Source organism: Bombyx mandarina, chromosome 09 (assembly GCF_030267445.1).
Source record: "Bombyx mandarina strain Sakado chromosome 09, ASM3026744v2".
Taxonomy (NCBI): domain Eukaryota; kingdom Metazoa; phylum Arthropoda; class Insecta; order Lepidoptera; family Bombycidae; genus Bombyx; species Bombyx mandarina.
In genome coordinates this window covers 14,955,825-14,983,789 of record NC_143216.1, presented here as the reverse complement: position 1 = coordinate 14,983,789, position 27,965 = coordinate 14,955,825, and the positions used below count along the sequence as shown (strand labels likewise).

At 41.9% G+C, this 27,965-nt stretch overlaps 1 protein-coding gene across 3 annotated transcripts in view; it reads right to left on the bottom strand.

Moving 5' to 3' along the window:
* Nucleotides 1-27,736, bottom strand: part of NGR-A19 (neuropeptide receptor A19) — a 77,110-nt gene extending 49,374 nt beyond the window's left edge. The window contains exon 1 of one of the 3 annotated variants that reach the window (XM_089730087.1): nt 27,462-27,736. The gene's annotated coding sequence lies outside the window, so the exon portion shown is untranslated. The remainder of the gene's footprint in view (nt 1-27,461) is intronic. The other 2 variants (XM_028170092.2, XM_028170093.2) reach the window with 2 other exon arrangements.
* Between the last annotated feature and the right edge of the window lie 229 nt (nt 27,737-27,965).

Genomic DNA, 27,965 nt, shown 5'->3' with positions numbered 1-27,965 from the left:
ATTCGCTTCTTCCGCTTCGCTTCAAATGATCCGTTCGCTGTTTCGCTTCGAGTAGTTTCGATTACTAACTGACTGCGTGCCATCTCTATAGCGCTTTTATAGCCGATACCACATCCCTAGAATTGTCGAGAACATTCCTCACAAGTCGAGTATTTTCGATATATTACTGGCGGTAGGACCTCTTGTGAGTCCGCCGCACGGGTAGGTACCACCGCCCTGCCTATTTCTGCCGTGAAGCAGTAATGCATTTCGGTCTGAAGGGTAGGGCAGCCGTTGTAACTATACTGAGATCTTAGAACTTATATCTCAAGGTGGGTGGCGCATTTACGTTGTAGTTGTGTATGGGCGCCAGTAACCACATAACACCAGGTGGGCTGTAAAAGTAATAAATGTTATTTGCAATAGAATTTTTTATTATTTTTTATTGTAACAGTATTTGTGGCCAGACTACGTAGATATGTTATTATCTTTCGCCGAAACAAGAACACTTCATAGTTTTTATTGTTCAAAATGCAAATATAGTGTACTTGTTTGGCGAACCAAGAATGAGCTGCGCTTTGTTCGCCCCGAATCTAAATTAACTGGGTTCGTTTTTCAATTCGCAGGTGGTATAAATGGGATAAATATCCAAATTTTTGGATATTTTGTTTTAGCAAGATCTTGCGAAATAAATTTGGATAGGGTATTTCAGTGTTTTATTTTTATCAGACATTACTCCTCTTAAATCCAGAAGCTCCAAAAGGTCTTTGCTATTAGGAATACCGACATTCCTAACAGCCCTCTCTAAAACGGAGTTGAAAGAAAGCACCGCGCATTTAAGAGGCCGACCTGGAGATTATATTAATAATGTACATACACTAGTGCCCTACTTACAATACACAACCATGAACAAATCTGCAATAATTCCATTTTCATTGGACAACCATAAGTACCCAATGAAACAATTGGTTAAATTTATCTTTTCAAATTAATAATTACATTCGTACAATGTTAAGCATTTATTCAGGTTTTGATATGGGCTCTTTACAGAAATTATTTCATGAACATAACATGAATGTCTATTTCCGAATATCTATTGTTACTCTGTCACGCCTTTACCTCTATACGTTAAGGTAATTGTTACTCGTTAATTAATTTAATAATAATTGAATCATAACATGAAGGATATTGTTTGGTGAAAGGATAATATATTAATTAAGATTTTGTTGTAATTTGACATGTTCATCTAGAATTATTTTTAATAATTAATCTAAAAAAAATATCAAAGTAATGATAATTTTACTCTGTATAATTTATCGCGTTATCGAGAAAAACTTTTTAGAGATTTCTTGTGACGGTCTCATTAATTTAATCCGCGGATTATTGAAGAAAACTGTCAATGAAGTTCAAAAACCATTAATTTCGTCGTTATTAAAAAATAATTTGATATAAATTTAATTCACACTTTGTAGAATCCTTTTATAATACCCTATTATTTACAAATCCTCTTATTCAAATGAGGTACATAGAAGCGACTTTATCTATTTAAAGCTATCGCGACCCGTTTACATCACGTAGATCTCAAGTTCTTCCGCTTGAGCATCATTTTCAACTTTATCTATATATTAATACGTGAAGCAAAAAATTTGTATCCCTTTTTACGAAAATTACGCTGACGGAGGAGGCTGAAATTTTCCATATTTATAGAGAATATAGAGAAGAAGTGCACAATGCTAATATTTTTTTTAAATAATGCATAAAAGATACATTAAATCAATAAAGAAAACATTACACACACCACATACCATGTATTTGACGCACACAACACACGCATGCATACTATTTATTGTCAAACTTTTGTTTTTGACGTCTGTGGTCAAATTGAGAATAGATTAAATATTGTTTGTCTTTATTAATATTTTTTTATAGTGTAGCCTTGGCGAAATTTGTGATTATAGTATGTGTACACACTTACAATTCCAATTAATTATAGTCGAATTTCGACTACTGTGGGATCTCTAGTAGAACATAAATAAGTAGGTACTACGATACTTTTAATAAGTTTTAACGTGATCTTTGGATGTTTTAACAAATACGAGGAAAAAACGCACTTGCACTTCAATATAATTTTAATAAATGCATTTAAATATTTCCACATTTTTTTCAATTTAAAAGTAAAATTTTAAAAAAGAACTGTTTGTCGTAAAACTTTACTATTTGCACACGACCTATAGTTTTTTACGATCAATGATTCGTAGCTCAATAAGTAAAAAACTTCCTTTCTTTCTTCTTTCTTAAAAAGCTAAGGAAAAGATACCTTACTGTGAATTTATAGAATAATGCAATTAACGAAAAAATGCTAAGCGTATTTAAAAAAAACCAACATTATTTGTGATAGCTTGAAGAAAACCATTTTTACATTTTAAACAAACTTCCGATATTTATTACCAATCTTAATAGTATAAATTATTGTTATAAATTAGGCCGCCAATTTATGTCACCGACTATTATTTGTTTTTATATGCTTACTTTGTACATATGGTGTAAATAAAGTGTTATATTATTATTATTATTATTATTATTATTGTAGTTTAGTTTAGTGAGCTAAGTATTTTTATCTGTATTAAATACAAAAATTGAAGAAGAGAAAAGTGCAAAACAAGAAGTGAAGAAGTGATACTGAGAAGTGAAGAAAGAAGTCAAAAGAAAGAGAAGAGAAATGGCTAGATAAGGAATAAGGAAGTAGATTTTCACAAGCCAATCTCAACTACAACTTAGTTACGGGCAAAAAATAGCCCTGCCCTGCTGGAAGGCTGAAAGAATAGAGCTCGGGCAAAAGGGGATATCCCGAGCCCTATTCTGTGCCCCCGTAAGGGTTCACGATGACCCGATGAGAGATCTATGTACCATCCTGCTCTGTGATATGTATACCCTCTTAATGTTCCTGGAATATGTTTTGTTATAAGCTATTTGAATAGTGAGTAGCCCTGAAGCCATAAATATCACAATTCATTTTGTTAGGTCTGTTTTTTGTCGTTAAAACTTTTTACAGCTGTGGATGGTATATAGGTAGGTAAGTTTCTGGTAGTATCTTCAAAGTACGGTGCGCAATTACTTTCAACAATCATATTATGCTATGGCTTACTGAACTCGATTCGCGTGCCACCTATTTGTGTATGTGGGTCACATAATTAGCGAGAGTAGGAATTAAAAGTAGTTGGAAGACGTAACTTCACTCCACGATTACTTCAGTACAAGGTCACGAAATGCATACGTGTATGGTAATAAAATATTTTTATTTTTTTATTGCCTAGTTGTGTGGACGAGCTCACAGCCCACCTGGTGTTAAGTGGTTACTGGAACCCATAAACATCTACAGCGTAAATGCGCCACACACCTTGAGATATAAGTTCTAAGGTCTCAGTATAGTTACAACGGCTGCCCCACCCTTCAAACCGAAACGCATTACTGCTTCACGGCAGAAATAGGCGGGGCGGTGGTACCTACCCGTGCGGACTCACAAGAGGTCCTACCACCAGTAATTACGCAAATTATAATTTTGCGGGTTTGATTTTTATTTTACGATGTTATTCCTTCCCCGTGAAAGTCAATCGTGAACAATTGTTAAGTACGTATTTCATTAGAAAAATTGGTACCCGCCTGCGGGATTCGTACACCGGTGCATCGCTATATACGAATGCACCGGACGTCTTATCCTTTAGGCCACGACGACTTTAATATAACCATACCTATACCAACCCATCTACAAAACCATTTCTTTTGTTATAAAAATATTTGAATACAAACTGCATACATTTTAAAACGTAAACATAATCTCCCCAGATATGAATAAATGGGTGTTTACATTAATAGTAAATTACAAGTTACGAGCGTTGTTGGCTGCAATTTTTTGCTCAGAAAATAGATGATGATGTTAAAACGTAAAACATACCGGTACATACGGTGAACAATTCAGAACAAAAAATGGAGAATATTACGGATAAAAACTCTGAATGTAAATTAGGAAAAGTCTGTGATGCAAATTACACGAATGCAGTAAACGTTTTCAATGACACAAAAATTGCACATTGTACTTTTTTAACTATATATTAATACGTGAAGCAAAAACTTTGTATCCTTTTTTACGAAAATTGCGCGGACGAAGGAGTATGAAATTTTCCACACTTATACGGAATATAGAGAAGAAGTGCACAATGCTAATATTTTTTTTGATAATGCATAAAAGATACATTAAATCAATAAAGAAACATTACACACACTGCCATGTATTGGACACAACACATATAAATAAATATACTCTTTGTTTATTGTCCATTGTCAAACTTTTGTTAGTGTTTAAAGTCTGTGGTCAAATTGAGAATAGATGAATATTGTTTGTCTTTATTATTATTTATGTATAGTGTAGTTTTGGCGAAATCTGTGATTATATTATATAAGTATAATAGTATTTGACAATAGAACCTTAATAATGTTTAAACATAAAATTTCAATTGATTAAAGTCGAACTTCGACTACTGCGGGACCACTATTATTATATAGATAGCCAATAATAATAATTGACATAATTGGATTTTGTAAAATATTAATTACTTAAATAGAATACATTTTTCATTATTTTAGTCCTGCGATTATTTTAAGATTTGACAAAAAACATGTTTATGTTATATATTATACTTACATGTTTACATACATGTTAATGTTATATACTATATTTGCTATACTATTATATACTATATTTCATTAAAATAAATAGAAAGCGTACATAATACATAAATTAATATGCAGAATTATTTAAGCCGTAAGTCATTATTCAGGATCGTTTATACAGAGCCGTAGTGTGGGTAGACTATGGACAACATACTGGCCCAGTTCTGACGTAATGAAAATAGGCTTCATTTGGCGTCAGACAATATTTACCAATCCTCAATAGCAGTCATTAGCTGTACAGATAGTCAATTCGTGAACGTAAACCATGATTCCTTTACTTTTTCACTGTAATATTTAATTAGTGCGGGAGCTGTTATAACGATAGTGTTTTGTTTTTAATAATTTTAAACAGGAAGCAAGATGGTCATCGAAAACAGTGGTGAAAAAAGAAATTGCAGTTTTTTTAATTCAAGTTTATTTAATTTCTAACTAGGGATTAAAACAAAATGGGTATTTCATTCGGAATTGTTTCATCAATAATTTGGAAATATTTTAATAACTAATAAAAGTTATGAGTCTTATTTTTAATTGCATTGCGATTGCATGTTTTATTTTATTTGCCAATACTTTTTTGAAAAAAATTATGAACATCGATTTAGTATTAAATTATATTAAATTTAGTATCGATAAAAATTTAGTATTATAGATATTAAAAACGAACACGTTTTTTTTTTAAATATTGTGTGTTGTTTTAATTTATCCAATTTCCTGATCAAATTCGCACCGCGCTTATTAATGACAGTATTGTTAAAATTCAATGATATTTGGATTAATCTGAAGGAAGCTGGTTAGTTATTAAGAGTATGTCTCAGTTTCAGTTTTATCTATGTGTAATTTATTTTGATTTCTATTTCCTCGATATATATTTCATGAATTCGAAGCTGTGCTGACCAGGAATAAATAGAGATGGCTCAATTTAACATCGAACCAGTTGAATGATAAATAATACTTAATTCGAGATTAATTTACCTGCTTGTTATGAGACCGTGCGTTTCGTTAATTTTCACGATTCTACGTCAATGAAAATTACCCTATTCAGTTTGATGAGCTGATATGCGAGTATCAATCGAATGGACGTATTAAATAATATAAAATTTACTGGTGGTACGACCTCTTGCGAGACCGCGCGGGCAGGTACCACCACCCTGCCTATTTCTGCCGTGAAGCAATAATGCGTTTCGGTTTGAAGGGTAGGGCAGCCGTTGTAACTATACTTGAGACCATAGAACTTATATCTCGAGGCACATAATATATGTGGCGCATTTACGTTCCAGATGTCTATGGGCTCCGGTAACCACTTAATACCAGGTGGGCTGTGAGCTCGTTCATTCATTTAGGTAATAAAAAAAATAAAAATATATATATTATATTATATAGGTAATGACCGCGTTTGCATTGATTTAGAAACATGTTTTTTTTTCCACGAGGAGATCGAAGTCTTTATGTCGGAGGCTATATGTCCTACAGATAAGCTGATAGTCAAGTCATTGAAGAAATGTGATTTTTTTGCCTTTGAAGTACGGAAATTGAACAACACTATCCGAACTTACTCAGCGTTATCAAATTGAAAAAACCTTTTCACACCGATTTGATTTGATTTGATTCACGCATTTTATACGAAACCACAATAGTCCACTATTCTATTTATTCATTTACGATCGCATTAACTATAAAATAAAAATTATTGTATCACTTCAATTTCTAAAATGTTCCAACGCGTGTACATTTTTAACATAGTAAATGCCACTAATACATATAGGCCACTGCGAACTTCCTAGTGAATTTATGATCATAATTTAAAAAAAATTTTTCAAAGATATTCTCAATAAATAAAAAACTTATATATAAACAATATTAACTATAAACCTAAAAATAAATAATATTAAAAATAAATAATATTAACTATAAACCAGTCTGTCATTGACCTGCACAGATCTATTCTGATAATTAAAAAGTATTAAATTTGTCCAGGCCCAAATCCAACACAAACTGAACAATCTCTTTTTAACGAGATTTCTTCACCTTAGGAGAACATACTCAAGGGGTCTGAGTGCTTTTGCCGCGGCGAATAAAGGGCTCGTCGAGATAATCGGACGAAAGGTAAATTTATTAAGGAGGAGGCTATTAGACAAATAACGCAACTTTGCGTTAATTACAACCCACTACTTAAACACAACCTTAGGATTGAATAAATTCGGAATAAATAGCAAAGTCAAAGTCAAATCATGATTATATTACTGCAATGTGCTTTCTAAAAACTCGTAATTTTTTTCTGTTTGACAGTAATCGAAATTAATTTTAAGCTAATTTGAAGGGCGAAGCAGCCGTGGTAACCATACTGAGACCTTAGATCTTATATCTCAAAGCGGGTGGCGCATTTACGTTGTAGATGTCTATGGCCTCCAGTAACCACTTAACACCAGGTGGGCTGTGAGCTCTTGTACCCATTTAAATAATTAAAAAGAAAAAACAAAAAAAAATTGTTCAACAATTGTTGTTAATCGAAATTACTAACATTTCATAATTTCGCGTTGACGCAATTTGCGCCGCAATATATGTAGTTGCGTTAGCCGGGTAGACAAGCTCATGATTCGTCTGATCTCAAATCATTATCGGAGCCCGTGAGCATTTCGCGAAAACCGCCGCCTATCTTAAGCCATGAGATTGAATACACACATTTTCACTATTTAATTTAAAGCCTAATAAACATTCCTCCATTCTCGCTCACGACTCGGTCGTGCGCGGACGTGCTTTCCGATCCGTGGCCCGCTTGCGAGCTGCGTCTCTGAACTCACAGCTGTGCTCGACAGTGTAGTGACCGTGAATACATCGTGCGTACAATTCGGTAGTGCGGACGTGCCGATCCGTTGGTCGCTTGCGATTTGCGTCTCGGAGTCCATTTTTGTGCGCTAAAGTTTTGTAACCGCGAACCCACCCTTACCAACTGCCTTTTTCAAGGCAAAACCAATCGCTACGTTCAGGCTTCCTGTGGCACTCACAGGCTAGCGATTTCCTAACCCTTCCCAAAACAACAGTCTTTTTCAAGACTAGACCCCCGCTCGCGATTCTGCCTGCTGTAGCACTGTACAGCCCGAGCGGGTTCCTTTCCTTTTCCCCGCCGATTGCCGTTTTCACGGCATAGGCATTCCCCCCCCCCTGCTCCTTGCTGTCCTGCAGCACAGGGGGTTACAAATCCTATCCGGGGCCTCGCCTTTCGGCGAGTTCAACAAAAGTCCCGGGGCCGCCCCCCCGGGCAAGAAGACCGAAGAAATGGAGCAAGAAGACGTTAGGGATATTGTCGGGTTCCTCCGGGATAGGTACCCGTCAATTAGGGCCGAGTACTTAGAGTATAGGGCCGCCCGTGGCAATCCCTCCCCCCCGCGTCCGTCGCCGCGTATTTCAAACGTGCCTCGGAGGCACGCCGCGCGCCCCCCGCCGCCGCGTTAAGTTCGAGCGCACGTTCCGACGATGCGACTCATGAAGCGCCTAGCGCTGCCCCCACCCCCGCGCCCGCGTCGACTACGTCATCGCGCGTCTCGTCCGTCGCGACCTCGATCGTTTCGAGTTCAGGCTCCGATACCGAATCGGAGATGGATTTCGAATCCGCGTCAAGCCCTCAGCCTGGAACTTCGGATGGGTTCCAAACCGTAACGCGCGGTAAAAAGCGTACTCGCGCCGTGGAGTCCCGGAGCTCCACGACGAAGCAGACAAAATCCGCGACCGCCTCCCGCCCGCAGGTAGTCGTGACACCGGAGTCGGACTCCGCTCGCCGCGTAACCCCGCCGCCGCGTCCCAAGCCCGCGCCCGCTCCTAAAGCAGCTGCCCCGCCCCCGCTGATTCTCCAGGAAAAAACTGCGTGGAACCGCGTTTCCCAGGCCCTTCAGGCAAATAAAATCAACTACACCCATGCGCGTAACGTCGCGGTTCAGATCAAGGTCGCAACGCCGGGCGACCATAGGGCCCTCTCAGCATACCTCCGAAAGGAGAACATAGGTTTCCACACCTATGCTCTTCAGGAGGACCGCGAGCTCCGTGTAGTAATACGCGGAGTACCGAAAGAGCTAGACATAGACTACGTTAAGGAGGACCTGATCGCTCAGGCACTCCCTATAGTTAGTGTGCATCGGATGCACAGCGGGCGGGGCAAGCAGCCCTACAACATGATACTCGTCGCGTTGGAGCCAACCCCGGAGGCCAAGAAAAAGATCTCATGCCTCTCGACAGTCTGCGGCCTATCCGGGGTCTCCATCGAAGCCCCCCATAAACGTGGCACTCCCGGGCAGTGCTACAGATGTCAGCTTTACGGCCACTCGGCTCGTAATTGCCACGCGCGCCCCCGCTGCGTAAAGTGCCTCGGCGACCACGCCACACTAGATTGCTCGCGTGTTAGGGAAACCGCGACCGAACCTCCAAGCTGTGTCCTATGCCTTAAGCAAGGGCACCCCGCGAACTACCGTGGATGTCCTAGGGCTCCGCGAAAACGTCCGACCCACCCAGCCCCCCGAACCGTCGGCCCAAAGACTTCGGCGCCTTCAGTGCCGAAACCCGCCTTCGTGCCGGCTGCAGTTCCCACGGTGTCGGCGTGGAAAAAACCGCTGCCGTATACGAAGGCGGGAACGGAAACCGCACCCCCGCTCCCGCTCGTGACACGCCCCGCGCCCCAGCCCCTGCTCGCACCTCGCCCCGCGCCCGCGTTCCGTCCCCCGCAACCCTCTGCCGTCAACGACTTCGCGCTCGTGCGTGACTTCGTCACCGCAGTCAACTTCGACCGTCTGCGATCGTTCGCAGACGCGATACGTAGGTCGGTAACCCCCGAACAGCGGCTCGCGGCCGCTTTCGATCACATGGACGTCTACGAGTCCGTGTCGCGTACGTTATAAAATCTTTACCGATAATCAATGGCGCAAAAAGGTAGAGAAAAACCGTATTCCCTTACGTTAGCATTCTATAATGCTAACGGACTCGCGCGGCAACGCGATCAAATTTTTGAATACCTCCGCGATAATCTTGTAGATATTCTATTAGTGCAGGAAACCTGTCTGAAGCCCTCGCGTCGCGACCCGAAAGTCGCGAACTACGTCATGGTTAGGAATGACAGACTCACCGCCTCCAAAGGCGGGACTGCCATTTACTATAGACGGGCCCTGCACGTTGTCCCTCTCGATACTCCCTCGCTCTTACATATCGAGGCGTCAGTGTGCCGTATCTCGCTGACGGGACACCAGCCGATCGTCATCGCATCCGTTTATCTCCCCCGGACAAGCCCCTTCTGAGCAGTGACATCGAGTCACTGTTCGGCATGGGAGACTCTGTCATCCTGGCAGGCGATCTAAATTGCCACCACACTAGGTGGAACTGCCATCGTACAAACGTCAACGGTAGGCGTCTCGACGCGTTTATAGACGACCTCACCTTTGAAATAGTCGGTCCCCCAACTCCAACATGTTATCCGTATAACATCGCGCTCCGTCCGAGCACTATAGACCTGGCATTGCTTAGGAACGTAACTCTGCGCTTACGTTCCATCGAAGCAATGTCAGAGCTCGACTCAGACCACCGACCTGTCGTTATGCAGCTCGGTCGCCCTCACAACCCAGTCACTGTTACGAGGACCATGGTGGATTGGAATAAGCTGGGCACGTGCCTAGCCGACGCCGCTCCGCCAATCCTCCCTTGCGGCCCGGATTCGAATCCATCCCCCGAGGACACCGTCGAATCCATAAACATCATTACCGATCACATCTCTTCCGCGATCATTAGATCTTCAAAGAAGTCGATGTGGAGGACAGCTTCCACCGCATCAGACTGTCCCCCGATCTTAGGAATCTCTTAAGAGTTAGGAACGCGGCAATCCGGGCCTACGATCGTCTTCCCACGCATTCAAACCGGATTCGGATGCGTCGTCTACAACGCGAAGTCCACTCCCGCTTAAGCGACGCGCGTAACGATAATTGGCATAGTTATTTAGAACAACTCGCGCCCTCCCACCAAGCATACTGGCGACTAGCTAGGACTCTCAAATCCGAAACTACCGCTACTATGCCTCACCTCGTACGCCCTTCAGGCCAACCACCGGCATTCGATGACGATGACAAGGCTGAGCTGCTGGCCGATGCACTGCAAGAGCAGTGCACCACCAGCACTCAACACGCGGACCCCGAACACACCGAGTTAGTCGACAGGGAGGTCGATCGCAGAGCTTCCCTGCCGCCCTCGGACGCGTTACCCCCCATTACCACTGACGAAGTTAGAGACGCGATCCACAACCTACAACCTAGGAAGGCACCCGGCTCCGACGGCATCCACAACCGCGCGCTAAAACTCTTGCCAGTCCAACTGATAGCAATGTTGGCTACAATTTTAAATGCCGCTATGACGCACTGCATCTTTCCCGCGGTGTGGAAAGAAGCGGACGTTATCGGTATACATAAGCCGGGCAAACCGACAAACGAAACTTCCAGTTACCGTCCGATTAGTCTCCTCTCGACGATAGGAAAAATTTACGAACGGCTCCTTAGGAAACGCCTCTGGGATTTTGTTACCGCGAACAAAATCCTCATAGACGAACAGTTCGGATTCCGCTCTAAACACTCGTGCGTACAACAAGTGCACCGCCTCACGGAGCACATTCTGATAGGACTAAATAGGCGTAAACAAATCCCGACCGGCGCCCTCTTCTTCGACATCGCGAAGGCGTTCGACAAACTCTGGCACAACGGTTTAATTTATAAACTGTACAACATGGGAGTGCCAGACAGACTCGTGCTCATCATACGAGACTTCTTGTCGAACCGTTCGTTTCGATATCGAGTAGAGGGAACTCGTTCTCGTCCCCGTCAACTGACCGCCGGAGTCCCGCAAGGCTCCGCGCTCTCCCCGTTATTATTTAGTTTGTATATCAATGATATACCCCGGTCTCCGGAGACCCATCTAGCGCTCTTCGCCGATGACACGGCTATCTACTACTCGTGTAGGAAGATGTCGCTGCTTCATCGGCGACTCCAGATCGCAGTAGCCACCATGGGACAGTGGTTCCGGAAGTGGCGAATAGACATTAACCCCACGAAAAGCGCAGCGGTGCTCTTCAAAAGGGGTCGCCCTCCGAACATCACTTCGAGCATCCCACTCCGTAGTAGGCGCGCAAACACCTCCGCCGTTAGTCCCATCACTCTCTTTGGCCAGCCCATTCCGTGGGTCTCGAAGGTCAAATATCTAGGCGTCACCCTCGACAGAGGGATGACATTCCGTCCCCATATAAAAACGGTACGCGACCGCGCCGCGTTTATTCTAGGACGACTCTATCCAATGCTTTGTAGTCGAAGCAAACTGTCCCTCCGTAATAAGGTAACTCTCTACAAAACTTGTATACGCCCCGTCATGACGTATGCAAGCGTAGTGTTCGCTCACGCAGCCCGCACCCACTTGAAATCCCTTCAGGTTATTCAATCACGATTCTGCAGGATAGCCGTCGGAGCGCCTTCGTTCCTTAGGAATGTGGATCTCCACGACGACCTGGAGCTCGACTCTTTTAGTAAGTATCTACAGTCGGCATCGCTGCGCCATTTTGAGAAGGCGGCACGACATGAGAACCCTCTCATCGTAGCCGCTGGAAATTACATACCCGACCCAGTAGACCGAATGGTAAACCGTCGACGTCGCCCAAAGCACGTCATTACGGATCCTCCTGATCCATTAACGGTGCTTTTAGGCACCACAAGCACCGGTCACCGTCCTCGTCGAACCCGTCGCTTGCGACGAAGGGCTCGACGAGCGAACTAACCCATAGACACAGCCCACTGAGTTTCTCGCCGGATCTTCTCAGTGGGTCGCGTTTCCGATCCGGTGGTAGATTCTGCGAAGCACTGCTCTTGCTAGGGTCAGTGTTAGCAACTCTCCGGTTGAGCCCCGCGAGCTCACCTACTAACGTTAGGGTGAAGCTGAAATAGCCTCTCAAGGCTATCAGCATAGGTAGGAAAAAAAAAAAAAAAAAAAAAAAAAAAAAAAACATTCCTTTTGATCCTCTAGCCACTGATGTAATCGGATTCTTTACGTACTTGCCTAGCGGAATGTGTTTTTATAGATACGCGGCGGTTTTAAGGAGTATTTAAATATCGCTTTCAAGAAACACAACATTCGTACCACTTCAAAAGTTAATTGTCAATAAAAGAAACTGACCAATGCTCTTTTATGACCAATACAGTTTTACGATGACTGTAGTTTTTAATAGTTTCGTTTTTATAGCTCCGGCTCTGACTAATGACAGTTACGGCAAAAATTAGCAACAACTTACAGATTCCAGTTGTTGCGATGAAAACCAAAAGGAAATCATAATTATTATTATTATTTTTAAAAGCTTTGTTAACTTTCTTCGTCTTTAATAAAACTTATAAACGAGAGTATAGTAGTATAATTTTATAAACGAGATTATTTTATTTTATTGCGTAGTAGGGTGGACGAGTGGTTTACGTAGCCCATAGACATCTACAAGGTAAATGCGCCACCCACCTTGAGATATAAGTTCTAAGATCTCAGTATAATTACAACGGCTGCCACGCCCTTAAAATAGAAACACATTACTGCTTCACGTTAGAAATAGGCAGGGCGGTGGTACCTACCCGTGCGGACTCACAAGAGGTCCTACCACCAGTATCTTGTTCCGATAGAGGCTTAGTGGTGGCGATTTTCGGTTTCAGTTACACCCGGATAATATATGCTTTTTAATACATATGTTTCACATACGTTACAAATCTACGCTATTCCAGAATTTTCGGGGCTTGGCTAGAAACCACACTGCACAAACTAGACAAAACAAAATATCGGTGAAAGATTCAAGTATACAAAAATGTATTTATAATTTCTTGAGATTTAAAAAGTTTATAGCCGACTTAACCTAATAGGTGTATGGCTCTAATAAAGAATTAAAAAAAAAAGTTTATAAGAGAGCTACACTAAATATAAAACATTTATTATGTAGTGACCATAGACTAATGGATAAGACGACCCGTGTTATCGTATCAAGTAATGCGAGATAATAATACGTACCGTACATCCTTGCCAAGATTCTAGAAATAACAAAGGCATTTATTTACCTATTAGTAGGCCCTTCTTACAGCCCTGTTTGTCTCTGACGCGGAGCAGACATGCGTTCTGATTTCAAAGTGAATTAAATCTGTATTGTGTCTTGGAGATGGACTATAACCAGCTCATTTCGGGTCTGCCGTCAGCACATTTGACAAATCAAAGTGAAAAAACGATTACGGGAAAAAGTATTAGATACCTATTATTATGATAGCAACATATTTAACATAATTATAAAATAATACGACGAATCGTAAAATTTTCAGTCTAGTCGTGGCAATTAAAACCACACAAATATTTTCAAACATCACGGAACCCTCACAAAATCCATTTTATGGTATAGCCACACCATCTGTCTTAAATTGTGCTTTACTCTACTAATTAACTCTCCTATTAGCCTGAAAATTTCACTCAAAAATAAATAAGTCCAACACTATTCTAGAATCACTCATAATGTGGTAGTGTACAGTAGAAGTTAAGCACTAGTTGATGCTGTTTATATTAAATTACGAAGATATTATTTTTAATTTAGACATAAATTTTAATTAATTTTTGAAGGTATTTTTATTAGAGAACATAATTATAATATAACTGTAACAGGTCTGGTATACCAAAACCTTGTGTAAACATGTGTCGAAATATGAAACTTAAAAAAATAAAGTAATTAAAAACCAAATTTAATTTAAACATTCATTATATTATCATGTTGAATGAAACCTTCTCTGTCCAAAGATAGTTAGGATTTCGGTCACTGAATAAATACATGCTGGATACTAAATAAATAGTTAAATACATACGCTTAGGTATTGGTTTTAAAAGTTCATTCGAGGTCACTTTCTCATTAATATTCTTTGTTTTTTTAATTAATTTAAAGTTGAAGTACTGGTGGCAGCCAAGGAAACTCTTTCAACAAAATCCATTGAATACATTGTTAACAGGGTGAGCAAATGTGAGCATCGGAAAATACAAATCGCCCTCCGTCCACATATTATTATGTTATATTTAAAAAAAACGTTTAATAGGTTCATGATATTGTTTTGTTAATTAAACTGTCTAAGAACCTAAACGTTGGTTCATTGGGATTATTCTCAAGTTCGGTTCCTTTATTTTACAAGTTTATTTATCTTCTATATATATAGATATATATAAATGAATTGCTGTTCGTTAGTCTCGCTAAAACTCAAGAACGGCTGGACCGATTTGGCTAATTTTGGTCTTGAATTATTTGTGGAAGTCCAGAGAAAGTTTAAAAGGTAGATAACAATTTTGTTTTTTCACTTTGATGTGTCCCGCGTCGGACGGGTTCCTTTTGTTTGTTTTAAGTTTATTTTATACAAAAGTTTAGGTCTTTTATTTGTCGATTGAGGCACTACGAACTCTGCTAGTTTATTATAAAAACCTAAGCCTTGCCTATGGAAATCTTGTTTGTTATAAAAAAATACCCTTGGTTTTGTGTATGTGTTGCATGTATACATATGTTTTTTTTTTTTTTTTTTTTTTTTTTTTTTTTTTTTTTTTTTTTTTTTTTTTTTTTTTTTTTTTTTTTTTTTTTTTTATGATTGAAAGTTTACTGGTGGCCCGAAGGCCTTTCCAGTTTCACCAGGACACGTGGGCGAGCAAAGGCTCAGCCAGGAGAGGTGGGATTTGCTAACAGCTACCCGAGCGCCTCCGAAGGAGACCTAACAGCTCAAGAGTAGCTGCTTCGCGAATGAATCTACTACCGGATCGGAATCGCGACCCGCTGAGAAGATCCGGCGAGAAACTCAGCGGGCTGATGCATAGATTAGGTTGCACGTCGACCTCTTTGTCGAGTTCGACGAGTACGGTTACCGGGGTCCCTAAGCCTGCCTCTAGTATTAGAGCTGAAGGCATCTAATGCAAAGGTTATTGGATCTGATGGATCCGTAAGGACGTGTCTAGGGCGTCGACGGTGACTGGCTCCTGCATGATCAGGATTCGGGGAGTAGTCAGCGGCGGCAACGATAAGGCGATTATCATGACGCATAGCCTTATCGAAGTATCGTTCCGACGCTGACTTCATGTATTTCCGAATTGATTCGAGGCCCAGGTCGTCGTGTAGGTCAACGTTCCTCACGAACCACGGAGCCCCGACAGCTAACCTGCAAAAGCGGGATTGTAGGGATTGGAGGGTGTCTATGTGTGTGCGGGCCGCGTGAGCGAACACCACACTCGCGTAAGTCATGACGGGCCTTATGCAAGTTTTGTAAAGTGTCACCTTGTTCCGAAGGGACATTTTACTCCGCTTACAGATCATGGGGTAGAGTCTACCGAGAATAAACGCGGCACGGTCACGGACTGATTTTATATGCGGGCGGAATGTCATCGATGCATCCAGGGTAACGCCCAGGTACTTGACCTTCCTGGCCCAGGGTATGGGTTGTCTAAAGAGAGTAATCGGGGGTGTGAGATTCCTCCTCCTAATCCGGGAGGAAATCCGTGTGGAGCTTCCCCTCTGAAATAGCACCGCAGTACTTTTCGCTGGGTTGATGTCTATGCGCCATTTTCGGAACCACTGTCCTAGAGCTAGGGCTGCGCTCTGAAGCTTCTTCGCGATTAGGGACTTATTTCTACTAGAATAGTAAACAGTCGTGTCGTCGGCGAATAAAGCTAAATGGGTCGGCGGCGACCGGGGAATATCGTTGACGAATAAGCTAAATAGGAGGGGTGAGAGGACAGAGCCTTGCGGGACTCCAGCTGTGAGAGGTCGTGGGGAGGAGCGGGTTCCCTCGACTCGATATCGAAAAGAGCGGTTCGACAAGAAGTCTCGTATGATGAGCACGAGACTATCCGGCACGCCCATGTTGAATAGTTTGAAAATCAAACCATTGTGCCAGACTTTGTCGAACGCTTTTGCGACGTCGAAGAAGAGAGCTCCCGTGTATAACGGTTTTGGTCGATTAAGCCCCACAAGAATGTGCTCCGTGAGGCGGTGCACCTGTTGAACGCATGAGTGATTTGTACGGAATCCGAATTGTTCATCGATGAGAATGCCCTTGGATGAGACGAAATCTCTGAGGCGCTTGTAGAGCAGACGCTCATACAGCTTGCCTAGAGACATGAGGAGGCTAATCGGGCGGTAGCTCGTCGGATGATTTTTTGGTTTACCGGGTTTATGTATGCCGATAACGTCCGCTTCTTTCCACACCGCGGGAAAGATACAGTTCGCCATAGCGGCATTGAAAATAGATGCCAACATCACGATGAGTTGGACGGGTAGAAGTTTAATAACGCGGTTAGATATACCGTCGGAACCGGGAGCCTTGCGAGGACGTAGGTCTTTGATCAAGTCTTTAACTTCCATCGGGGTGATGGGTGGTAACGCATCCGAGGGTAGCAAGGAGGCTCTGCGTTCTACCTCACTGTCTACTAATTCTACATGAACAGGGTCCACGGATTGAGTGCTGGGCGTGCACTGGGTTTGCAATGTATCGGCCAGCAGCTCTGCTTTTTCGTCATCATCAAAGGCCGCGAGTCGGCCTGAGGGGCCTACGAGAGGGGGCATAGTTACTACCGTATCCGATTTGAGAGTACGAGCTAAGCGGTAGTAAGACCTTTGGGAGGGCGCGAGTCCTTCTAAGAAATCAGACCATCTGGCATCTCGGACTTCGGCGATGCGAGACTTTACGTCGCGTTGTAGGGCACGCATTCGAGTACGATTATCCGCGGTAGGATACCTGTCGTAGGCCCGTATCGAGGCGTTCTTAGCTCTAAGGAGTTCCCTAATATCGTCGGACAATTTGAAGCGGTGAAGGAAGTCCTCCGCTACAACTTGTTTCGATGACCTATCTAATGTCGAGGTGATGTGTGATGTTAAGATGTCTATGGCTTCAGCGGTATCCTGAGGAGACGGGGTAGAGTCCGGGTTAAACGGGAGCGATGGTGGATCAGATTCAGCCAGGCTGATGCCCAGCGTGTGCCAATCCACCACAGTCCTCGTGACGGGAACGGAATCGGGAGCGCGACCGAGCTTCATAACGACGGGACGGTGGTCTGAATCTAACTCTGAAACTACTTCGATCGAGTGTAAGCGCAGAGTTACGTTTTTTAATAACGCTATGTCGAGTATATCCGGGCGATGCGCGATATTTAGCGGGTAGTGAGTCGGGGTTAACGGAGCGACGATATCGAAGGCGAGATCATCGACTAACGCGTCAAGCCGCCTGCCATTCGGGGTTGTGGTGTGTGAGTTCCACCTGATGTGTTTACAATTTAGGTCGCCCGCCAGAATGACAGAGCTCCCCATACCGAGCAGCGCCTCGATATCACTGCTTAGAACGATCTTATCCGGTGGAAGATAAACGGACGCGATAACGATCGGCGCGTGTCCCGTCTGTGAGATTCGGCACACTGATGCTTCGATATTAGCGAGCGCGGGAGGATCGAGCGGGACACAATGCAGGGCTCTTCTATAGTAAATGACGGTACCACCACCACGGGCAGAGAGCCTGTCGTTCCTGACCATGTTGTAGTTCGCGATTTTAGGGTCACGGCGCGCGGGCTTAAGTAGGGTCTCCTGCACTAAAAAGATATCAATTTGATGGTCACGCAAAAAGTCAGAAACCTGATCACGTTGATTTGCGAGACCGTAAGCGTTAAAAAATCCTATCGTTACGGATAGGGGCTTTATTCTACTTATATACGCCATTGATTACCGGCGGAGTGAGGGGAGGACGTACGTATTTAATGACGCGTATACGTCGGCGTATTCTTGCACAACGGCGATAAAGTGTTGTGCAGTGGAGGCAGCGCGAATGGCGTCGCCCAAAGCGTTAACGCGCTCAAAGTTGATCGACTGAAAGAAGTCGATCGCTAAAGCGAGATTGTCGGACGCGGTCGGAGGGCAAGTCGCGGGAGAGGGACGAGTTGCGGGGGCGGGACGAATCGCGGAGGAGGGAGTTGTAACCGTGTTCGTGTACGGCAGCGGTTTCGCCCAAGCCGAGACACTGGGCACCGGCGCCGAAACGAACGCTGGCTTAGCCTGCGACACAGAGGGTGCCGAGGCTTTGATGTCTGGGCCGGAAGCTCGGAGGCGGTTTTGGCGGGCGACGCGGCGATTTATTTTCGGGGCTCGGGGGCATCCGCGGTAATTTGCGGGGTGACCCTGTGTACGACACAGGACGCAGCTAGGCGGTTCCGTCGCGGTTTTTTGATCGCGAGTGCAGAGGGCCGTGGCGTGATCTCCTAAACACTTGACGCATCGGGGGCGCGCGTGACAGTTACGGGAAGAATGCCCGTATAATTGGCAGTTATGGCACTGGCTAGGTGTGCCTTTCTTGTGTGGGGTTTCGACGGCGATTCCGGAAAGGCTACAGACCGTTCGGATGTTGAATATTTGCTTACCCTCGGGGGTAGGCTGGAGGGCGACGAGAACCATGTTATATGGCTCCCTTCCGCGACCTGTGTGCATGCGGTGTACGGAGTTAACCGGTAGGCCTTGTTCGAGAAGGTCGGCCTTGACTAGCTCGGCATCCAACTCTTTAGGGATGCCACGTATGACGGCACGGAGTTCGCGCTCCTCCTGGAGCGTATACGTGTAGAAACTTATACGCTCCTTACGGAGGTAAGAAGAGAGGGCCCTATGGTCGTCGGGTGTTCGAACCTTAATTTGAATGCCGTTCGCGAGGTTACGGGCATTCGTGAAGTTGATATTTTTGGCCTTAAGGGCCAGGGAAACTCGATCCCAAGCTGCCTTCTCTTGGAGGATTACCGGGGGAGGGGGAGGGGTTTTATTTTGTGCCACCGGACGCGGCGACGGAGTGGCACGGGCTGGAGGCGCAACGGGAGTCTGAGGGCGGGGGCGCGACGCGTTCGCGGCTTTGCTAATTTTAGCGGCCGCGGGAGCTCGAGACTCCGCGGCACGCTTCTTACCCTTTTGTACCAGGGTGAATCCATCCGTCGAGGAGACGGGAGCGAGGTCGACCTCCATCTCCGAGTCAGAGTCGGAGGACGAGGAGGCGGGCGCAGGTGACCTACGAGCAGGTGTTTTGGAGGGCACGACGGAGGCTGCGGATGATCGCGCTGCTGGAACGGTGGCCACGGCGGACGACGCAGCAGTTTTACTCGCCAGTATAGGTGACGCGGGAACGGCAGGCACGACGGAGGCTGCGGTGCTCGATGCAGAAGCTTTGCACGCAGGTACAGGCGACGCAGGAGCAGCGAGCTCGGCGGAGTCCACGAGAGGGCTCGCGGTGTGATCGGCCTTGAAGGCCAGAAACTCTGAGGCGAGCTGTGGGTGGCGAAGTCGGAGGAATTCCGCGAATACAGCGTCCATGATCGCTGAGTGCCCAGGTGGGGCGGCCCCGGGTCTTGAAAACACTCGCCTTGCGGCGAGGCCCCAACTTCTCGGACCTGAGCGGTTCTATTGAACACAGGTGGCGATGCGGCACGATTACTACAGGACAAAGAAAAAACACAACAAAACGGAAATAACAAAAAGAAACAGAACAATTAAACACTTCCAGGAAAACAGTTTGTCGGCAGATGTACCACGAACACAGAAACAACAAAAGGAAACAAAACAAATAAAAACTTCCAGGAAGAGCACTTAGTCGGCAGATGTACCACAAACACAGGCCGCGCGAACAATGGCCGGGCTAACAAAAGTCAGGCGAACAAAGACCGGGCGATCGAGTGGTCGATGAGCACGTCCGCACGTGACGGGTGCCTCTATCGGAATGTATACATATGTATGAAGGCAAGCTAACAAAGCTAAACAATAACTTTCCTTTATCATACGAAGTTGAATTTTTATATACTGTTTCAATTTCGGTTACAATGGAGTTAGCCGAAGCAGAGGCACGATATATTTATTGTATAAGCATTCTGTCTGGCATACGGTTAATATGCCTCGGTTGGTGCATACTACCTACTTATGAAGGCGAAATAAGTGGCGCGTACCTCCAAACGCCCATGTCAAGGTGAGGCTATGCCGAGGACCGAGTCGCATCAGGGCTATATCTAACGTAATATCATGAGCGAGCAACTTCAGGACACCGAAGTGAATCTAGTCATATAAAGCTCTTACTCTTCTCAAAAAAAAACTGCGAAAGTATTAACAGGAAAATTAGAATTATGTTTGTTCCATTTTCAACCAAGGTGAGTGAGAATAAATTGAATAATTACCATTTATTGATTCAGCGTTTACATGAATAATCTAATCTAGTATATTTGGTAAAAAAAAGTAGATGATTCTTAGCACTTTAATAAAAAATACATTAATGAATACACTCATACAAGATTTCTTTATCATTAAGCCTTTTTTGTTATTTATAATACTACCCTTCCCTTGATCAAAAACATTGCGCTAGTCGTACCAGTCTGCAATAAAGTGATTGTTTAGGATCAACGTGAACAAAGACAAACTTCAAACTCATGAATTCCGAAGTAGTGACCAAATCAATATCAACCATGACTGAATCTAACTGTTAACGTAATATTGCAAAGCTTGATCGAAGTTTTTGCGCCATAGTGTTCGATATTTTAGCGTCGAGTTCGAATTAAATTACTTTAGACGTATTTTATAAAAGTTGTTTTTTTATTGCTTAGATGGGTGGACGAGCCCACAGTCCAGCTGGGGTGAAATGGTTACTGGAGCCCATAGACATTTACAACGTAAATGCGTCACCCACCTTGAGATATAAGCTCTAAGGTCTCAAGTATAGTTACAACGGCTGCTCCACCCTTGAAACCGAAACGCATTGCTGTTTCACGGCAGAAATAGGCAGGGCGGTGGTACCTACCCGCGCGGACTCTCAAGAGGTCCTACCACCAGTAAGAAATGGGATTGAATTGTTCCTCCAGTAAGCCTCCAGCATCCACGCTATAGACATTAAATGTAAATTCCGTCTTCCGCCTTGAGACATTAGATCGAAGTCCTAACTGTATTTTGTAAACGGCCATCTTATCGTTAAAGCGTTGATTCGTGGTTGCTTCACATCGGAAATAGTACGGATTCTGATAATCGTGTAGGCTCACAATACGCACAAATCAACACTAAGAACATATAAATCATTGAATATTAGGGTTTTTATGCAATAATACTTATGAATAAAGATCTGATTATTAATAACTTTACACAATGACGTACCGTTAATTCGTTTCATAACAAAATTGATATCTTAACGTGGTGTTCGAATGCCGCAGGCAAGTACCAATTTTTGTAATGAAATACGTACTTAACAATTGTTCACGATTGAGTTCCACGGTGAAAGAATAACATCGTATAATAAAAATCAAAATCGGCAAAATAATAATTTGGGTAATTTGCGTACTGGTGGTAGAACGTCTTGTTAGTCCGCACGAGTAGGTACCACCACCCTGCCTATTCCTGCCGTGAAGCCGTAATGCGTTTCGGTTTAAATGGTGAGGCAGCCGTTGTACTGTAAGAACTGAGACCTTAGGACTCATATCTCAAGCTAGGTTACGTCGTAGACGTCTATGGGCTCCGGTAACCACTTAACACCAGTTAGGCCGTGAGCTCGTCCACACGCCTAAGCAAAAAAAAATTAAAAAAAAAAAATGTTTAAAACAAAGTTTACTTAATTAGTAGTAGTAATTAAGTAAAGATTTTTGTAAACTATTTATTTTTTACGTTTTTTTAATCATATTTACGAGTATTATGTTAATTTTGTTATTTTTATTACTGTAAGCCGTTCGAATAAATATTCATCATATTCGATATGTCAGATACGTTTTCGTGGTCAAGGTGGACTATGCTGTTTATTATTCGAAATTTGAAAATTGCGTTAAATGTCGTCGGTTTTTTTATATAAATTTATAATTTAGGTTAAATTGTAAAAGTATTTATAATTATGTATCTCTACGAATCGGGAAAACCAAAGAAAATACTAAGGCATTTGCTCTTTAGCCTTGTGCCAATTAATATATTTATTTAAACAATCATCTATCTCTGACAAAAGTGCTCACCGTGTTCTTATATTCAGACTGAATTATTTCTATATTTTCTAATATTATTTCTAACCCTGGATAGCATCCTAATTTGAATTATAAAAATAAACAATACGTACGTACAAAAAATAACATCACATATTCAACATCACATGTCAAATTGACATCAAATGCTATTCATATTAAATTGCTTAGCCCTATAATGTGAGACATTCGATTTGCGTTATATCACGCCTCGCCAAAATACACGAGATAAACTCTATTGGAACCGCAGCTTACATAATTGCTTCATCCAAGCTCATTTGACTTCTTAGAACTTTCGCAATAAATAAATTAGAAACTAAGTGTATAATACAATTTGTTTTTTTTACCTACCTTATCGTTAGTAGCTTAAGGCACTATTCCAACTACGCGCGGGTAGGTGAGCTCACGGGCTCAACATGACAGAGTTGCTAGGTAGCACTAGCCCTAGGAAGATCAGAGTACTTCGCTGAATCTACCACAGGATCAGAACCGAGACCCTCTCAGGAGATCCGCCGAGAAACTCAGTGAGTTGTGTCTCTGAGCTAGTTCGAACTCTTCGTCGCAAACTACTGTGGCGGTAGCCATCATACAACACAAGATATTTGACAAATGCCTGAACTACGCTTACGACATTTTCAGGATAAGCAAATATATACAAGTTCCGAACACCAACATTCGGATCGTCGGTCTACCGAGAAATATCACCCGCGAGTTTCTCACTGAATCTTCTCAGTGGGTCGCGTTTCCGATCCGGTGGTAGATTTTGCGAAGCACTGCTCTTGCAAGGACCAGTGTTAGCAATACTCCCGGCTTGAGCCCCGTGAGCTACACGTCAAGAAGGAGCTGAAATAGCCTCTCAGGGCTATCAGCATAGGTAGGAAAAAAAAAGAAAAAGAAAAAACCATTCGAAAGATCGTCCTTTCGTTGTAAACCTACATGGACGAGTTCGACGAGCACGGTGAACGGTGTTCGAAGAGTCTTAACTACGATTTGCTTCACTTTTATGAATCTACACACAACTACATGTGACTACCGGTAAATCATATTTCGACTAGCTTGATTTCTGATTGACATTCACAATATTCACAAACCAAATCGTGCCGAATTCTCGTAGATTTTATTCTCATAGTACTAAATGTTTTTGTAGTATTTGACACGCGTATTTTATCAGTGAGAATTGGAGTAAGTGCATGAAAAAATTTTTACCGTAGAAGAGAGCTACAACAAACAAAATGATAAGGTGTACGGACACAGTAGTGAAGAAGCGAGCAACCGTATTCCGCGTGTCCAACGAGGTCATTTTCCATCGTCGCTCATGGTATGTTTGGGAGTTTCTTATTGGGGCTTAACAGAGGTACATTTTTGTGAGAAAGGTGTAAAAACGAATGCAGTTGTGTATCAAAATACAGTCCTGACGAACCTTGTGGAACCTGTTTCTCATACCATGTTCAATAACAGGCACTGGGTATTCCAACAAGATTCGGTGCCAGCTCATAGAGCGAAGAGCACACAAGACTGGCTGGCGGCCCGTGAAATCGACTTCGGAATCGATCGAATCGGCACGAAGACTGGCCCTCCTCCAGTCCAGATTTGAATCCGTTAGATTACAAGATATGACAACACTTGGAGGAAAAGGCGTGCTCAAAGCCTCATCCCAATTTGGAGTCACTCAAGACATCCTTGATTAAGGCAGCCGCCGATATTGACATGGACCTCGTTCGTGCTGCGATAGACGACTGGCCGCGCAGATTGAAGGCCTGTATTCAAAATCACGGAGGTAATTTTGAATAAACTTTAGTGTCATAAGAATCTATGTGTTGTTAAGTTCATTTTGGTATATGAATAGTTACATAATGAATAAACTTGTTTCAATTATTTTACATTAAACATGTGACAGAATTTATGACCTGACTAGGTATTTAGTTCAATTAAATGTACTTTATTTCAATTTTATGCATTGTATGCATAACAAATGTTTCAACAATGAATATAAAAAATTAAACTACATAAATGAAACGAACATTAAAGATTTTTTTTTATTGCCTTAATGTGTGGACGAGCTCACAGCCCACCTGGTGTTAAGTGGTTACTGAAACCCACGTCCGGTGCATTCGTATACAGCGATGCAACGGTGTTCGAATACCGCAGGCGGGTACCAATTTTTCTAATGAAATACGTAGGTACTTAACAATTGTTCACGATTGACTTCCACGGTGAAGGAATAACATCGTGTAATAAAAATCAAACCCGCAAAATTATAATTTGCGTAATTACTGATGGTAGGACCTCTTGTGAGTCCACACAGGTAAGTACCTCCACCCTGCCTATTATACTGAGCCCTTAGAACTTATACGTTGTAGACGTATGGACTCCAGTAACAACTTCACACCAGGTGGGCTGTAAGCTCGTCCACACATCTAAGCAATAAAAAAAATGTTTTTTTTAACGTATATACGATAGCCTCGATGAAAATCGTAGCAAACTTAGCGATTTATTTGGACATGTTATGTGCGCTGAACGTGAGCTGTCCCAAAAAAAGGTTTGTTAACACGTCGTAAATTCAAATTACGCCATATTTAAAAAAAGGTTGTGGCATTCCTAAAGTTCAGGTCACGTCACTAAGGTAAGAATTAATTTCTACATTTTATAAGAGACTAGCTGACCCGGCAGACTTCGTAGTGTCTCGATCGATAAATAAAAGACACATCAAGGGGACACATCAAAGGAAAAACAAAATTGTTTGTTTTTATATAATTCCGAGCGTTTTTATATTTTCTAAATTCAAGACCAAAATTAGCCAAATCGGTCCAGCCGTTCTCGAGTTTTAGCGAGACTAAAGACATATTTATATATGTATAGAGATAATTTAATTTTATATACGGATCCCTTTCATTGTTCAACATTTACTTCAGAATAATACAATAACCATCTAGAAAACAATGTGTTCATAAAACTATTTAGCGATAAAAATATCTAATGGGAAAAGTAAAATTTCATAACGTAGATGAGCAGACCAGATCCAATTTAGTTTCAAGTTTTTAATCTTATTAAAATAAAGACTATAATTCTGCAAACAAGAACCCTTGACGACACGACAACGGGTTTTTAAAAACAACGACCATTTTATCTTGAGATATATATTTACGTTTTGCATAAATCTCCACGTCTAGCTCAAGACTACACACTTTGCATTCAAAATGTACATTGAAATTTCGAAGGGACAGAAAAAATAAGAAAAACCAGTGTTTCCCAAACATTTAGCTTATCAATTTGGAACTCGATTATCCATTGTCCCTCGTAAACAATTATCACGTAATCTGTATTGCTTAGTGAATTGGAAATTAGCGGAGTTGTCAACCAACAAAGCTTTTGTACAGAATAAAGTCATTAGGGAACATGGGCGAGCGACACGTGACAACTTTATTCCAGGGTAATTAGGTCAATATATTTTTTTGCTCTAAATGGACAGATGGGCTTAGCCCGCCTGGCGTTAAGCGATTACCATCTAGTCATTATAGTTTGAATAACACCATCCAATTTGAGACATGAGGTCAAAATGTCAGTAGGATTGAATAGCAGCTTCATTTTCCTTAAAACTGGAAAGCATAGCTGCTTTGCGGAAAATGTAGGCACCTCGAAATAGTGTATGAAATAAATTCATAATTCATAATTTAACGTCCATCTGGTGTAGTGGTAAGTGACATGGTCAGTACACTAGGGGGTCGCGGGTTCGAATCCCGCCAAAGGAAGATATTTGTGTGATAAATATAAATGTCTTTTCCAGGGTTATGGATGTATATTAAATATATGTATGTTCATAATAAAAATCTTACATTTATTTCCGATATCTGGTACCTGTAACATAAGTTCTTTACGAACTTATCACGGGACCAGTTAACGTGGCGTGATTGTTAGTAAAATATTTATTTATGATGAATAAAGTAAAAAAATTGACGAACGCAATTCTTTAATTCAAAGCGAACGTTTCGTTCCTATTTTTATGAGGGAGTTTTGTAATCTTGACGCACGTACCTTTTTTATGTTATTTGCATGTACCTAAACACCGACCATAAAAACTTTTAACGTATACACGAGTGATTTTACTTTACATTGTAGGACTAATACGAGTAGGTACCGAAACATTTTTCTTCTTCATAATATCCTTCATTAGAGGTGACACCTAAATTTCACGCTGATGGGAACTTTTAGTGCGTGAGTAATTTCGCTGTATGTTTATTTTGGGTATAATTCACTAATGTGCGACTGTGCACATAAGCCACGCCTTTTACTTTCAGCTGAAACATTTTAATTCAAGAGCAGGTCTAGCAATATCAAAGACTGATACTATAAACTGTAGACTGTTTAAATTATATTTAATTCATGATCTTAGGAAAATATTTACAAGCAAACTGAAACTCTGAAAGTAAAATTCAACTATAAAATACACAAGCGTATGTTTTCTTTAGCGATAAATAAAATTTATAATTACATATCTCAAAAGTTGATATTCGCTATTCATTAATCAATTTTTTTAGAGAGTTTTAACTGTAACAATGTTTAGATCAATATTACCTCAATCTAGATAAAGATGTCTGTTTATTTTTATTTTTTTATTGAAGTAAATCTCATATATGAGATTCTTAATAATAATCTCATATATAAATATTCATATCTCATATATTAAAAAAAACCTCAAAATTATCAATTTTCAGAAAACAACTCACCTTTCAAATCAAATAAAGTAACATATAACCAAATAATCACCAAAACAATTAACAAACAACTTTCCACTGGCGTACGTTATTTTGAAACGCGAATAAAAAAAAGTTTAAATCTGTTCATTTAAACTATCACTCACTTTATTCATGAGCTACGGATAATTTGGCGATGCTGAACAGAGACGACGCGAAGCAAAGCGGCCAGTCGACACGCTCAAAATTTTCGTCTGTAATGGTTCGACCCTCGGGCGCTAAACGTGGAAACGCCGAGACTTGGGGCTGGCGCGCGCCGACAGTGCAATCTCGTCAAATTTTCACTGAAGAAAACGATAGTATGCATACACACGCGTATTAAATTATTTTATTCCATGTTATTCGAGTGTTTGAATTACATTTATATGATTATTAAATGTGAATACGTATATATAATTAAAAATATATATAGTATAGTATATAGAATATTATTATATATAGTATATATGATAATATACTATATATACATATAGTATA